The sequence below is a fragment of the Quercus suber genome, unplaced genomic scaffold (assembly GCF_002906115.3).
Source record: "Quercus suber isolate HL8 unplaced genomic scaffold, Cork oak 2.0 scaffold_766, whole genome shotgun sequence".
Lineage (NCBI taxonomy): Eukaryota > Viridiplantae > Streptophyta > Magnoliopsida > Fagales > Fagaceae > Quercus > Quercus suber.
In genome coordinates, this window is record NW_027070202.1 from 104,956 (window position 1) to 108,223 (window position 3,268).

Below are 3,268 nucleotides of genomic sequence, written 5' to 3' on the forward strand. Positions count from 1 at the left end.
ACCCGTCAGCCAGAGCAGAAGCTGACGGGTTAGGCTCATGGTACCTGCTATAATTCTTCCATATCAGTTGCCCCCTACTCCATATCTCCGTCGGCTGTACCTGACGGGTTATGGAGTTTGCATTCGTCACTACCTGCCCCTTTGATCAAGAGAAGAATTATTACTGCTGACACTTTTAGTATTAAATGCTAGGACAGGTGGCGTGCTTGGATTGGCTCCGTGTCTGAACGCGGGCGTCGCTTCGTCTTCCGTGCGTTTAACTTATATATATATATATATATATATATGTGGCCCCCTTCCTCATTTTCACTATTTCATTCACTTGATTCCTGGAGAGCACGTCCGTCGCCCAGATTCCGTCAGTTCTACCAACGTTCCCGCCGTCGCTTTTTCAACCGTCACTCCAGAACTTGTAAGTTTCCCTTCCTTTCTCGCATGCTTTCAATTTCTTTTTTAAAGTGAGGTCGTCATCCTAGGTGCTTAGTTTACACCCGTCACTTGTAGGTAGATGTCGAGTGATCAGTCGTCAGTCCGCGAAGGAGCGGGCTACGACGAGGTGTTTGGTTCAGGCTCAAGTAGTGAGTCTAGAGTTCCTCCTTGGTCGTCAGAGAGGGAGACGTCAGCTCATGTTGCCGTCGAAGAAATAGAGGGTCAAGGAAGCGGCGGCCAGGAGGAGGAAGTAGGCAAGGAGAGTGAAGTTGAATTAGGTGGGGGAATAGTGACGGGGATGAAGGCGACGAGGAGTCTAGTGAAGGGGATTCTGAAAGTCCTGAGGGTAGTCGTCCCTTCATCCTTCCCAAGGACTGGGCTGTGAATAAATTTCTTCCAAAGATGACGCTTAAAATTTTTAATGAACTTCGTACCCGTTTCCAAATCCCTGATCATATTCCCATCCGTCTACCTATGGAAGGTGAAAAGTGTTATACGGGAAGAACTGCAGACGTTGGCATGTATGACGCCATGTTTGCTGCCGGGTTGAGATTGCCCCTGACGGCTTTGCACCGTCAGCTGGCTGATTATCTTGGCATATCAATCAGTCAGATTGCCCCAAACTCATGGAGAATTTTTATAAGTGCCGAGGTGTTGTGGGGTCGTCTAAGCGGAGGTCACCGTCAGCTTACCTTGGATGAATTTTTCTATTGTATAGACCTCGGCACCTTTCTTCATCAAGAGGGATGTATCACTTTGCCGTTAGGGAGAAGGAGTTAAGGCTGGTGTCTGAAATGCCAGATTCCAATAGAGCCTGGAAGAGTAGGTCTTTTTCGTAGAGGGGACGGACTGGGTGTGCCGTCAGGATGAATGGGAAAAATTCCCTTTGGTTGTTTTGACAACACTTGGGGGTTTGTAAGGAGTCAGGTTTTAGTCGTCACCTTTTATCCTTGTCAGATTGCCATATTTCACTTTTCCTTTGAAAGATACTAACGCAGCCAAGTTTTTTTCAGCTTTCGTTCGTCCATCAATAACTGACGAGCAGGAGGATTTCATCCGTCGGGTTCTAGGGATACCCATAGGAGAGCGGTCGTGCCGGACTTGATTACCTCGACACTCTTTAACATACTGTGGGGCCCGAACCAACGCCGAGGCTCGTAGGTTGGAAGAGTTTGCCCGTCACCGTGAGTCTTTACCTATCCGTCAGTGTTTATACTTCTAGTCGTCGGCTTTCCTTATGTTTTTTTGTTTGCTTTGTTACAGAAATGGATGTTGCTAAGGAGCATCAGGGCTGCCGCGGCCCGTCAGTGGGAGGAGAAGAAGGCGAAGGGAGAGATGACGTCTCGTCTGCCCCCAAGACCGTCGCCAAGGGCTCCCAGAAGAGGAAATCTGACGGAGTGGTCATCCGTCCGTCGAAGAAACCAACCATTACTCCCGTGAAGTCGCCCCCCACGTCGGGCCATGGAGCTGGGAAAGGTGTCATGACCTTTTCTGGTCCCGTCCTGCAGGGACCTCAGAGCCTGCTGATGAACAAGGACTTTGCCGTCGAGGCCATCGAAGCACTTATAAAGCCGACGGACATGGACCCTTGTGCTCAGCTGGGGACGGAAGAACTGGGGTCGTCGGCCTTGTTCGACCTCTCGCGGGTAAGCCGTCAGTTTTACCTCTTTCCTTTTAACTGACGAGCCTAACTTTTTCTTTTCGCTAACTGACGGTGATATCATTTTTCAAGCTTTGGTTCGTGTGAAGGCGCTGCAGGAACGGTGCGTGGCCAAGGAGGGGTCGGTCACTCGTGTTAACAAGCATAACGCCAACATGCAAGACCAGCAGGCTTAGTATAAGGAGGCGGTGCGCTTACTTAACGTTGAGCTGAAAGACGTGAAGGGGGAGCTGGAAGAGGCGAGGCGTCAGAGGGAAGGTCAGCGCCCCTTCGTCCTTAATTTGCATTAGGACTTGATCTATTGGGGCGGTTAGCGGGGTGAAGCTTGTGAATCTCCCTCCCGGAGGCTTGGAACGCCTTTCGTCTCTTCGATCTCCTGTTCTGGGCCTCTTTCTTCCTTGGTCGGGTCGCGCATCTTCCTGCCTTTCCCTTTTTCTCGGCTTCTCTTCTCGGGCCTGCAGCGCGTCCTCGGCGTTCATATACTTTGTAGCCCTGTAGAGTACTTCCGACATAGTCTTCGGGTCATTTTTGTATAGAGAGAACAAGAACTTGCCCTTCAGTAACCCATTTGTGAAGGCTGCTACAAGTATTTTGTCGTCGGCTTCGTCAACCGATAGCGCTTCCTTATTAAAGCGCGTTATGTAGGATCGTAACGTCTCGTCCTCTCTTTGCTTGATACTCATTATGCATGCCGTGGACTTCTTATACCTATGTCCGCCAATGAAGTGTGTAGTGAATTGGGCGCTTAGCTCCTTAAAGGTGCTGATAGAGTTGGGCGTCAGCCGACTGAACCATATCCTTGCGGGGCCTTTGAGTGTTGTGGGGAAGGCCCTGCACATAATCTCATCTGCCACCCCCTGAAGATGCATCAGGGTTTTGAAAGTCTCCAGGTGATCCAAAGGATCCTTCACCCCGTCATAGCTTTCTATATTTGGCATGCGAAACTTGTGTGGTAGGGGAAGGAGTTCATGGCCATAGTGAAGGGCGAATCGGTACGGTTGACTAATTCGTCAAGATCACTAGAGACTCTCCCCTTGAGGGCGTTCATCATAACCTCTATCTGTTCCCTCATTGCCTGCATCTCAGCGGTAATATGTGGTGGAGTCGCATCCATGAGGGATGGCATGCTCACATGCGGCCTCTCCGGCCTGCTTGGGGCGTGGCTGCCTTCAAGTCTCT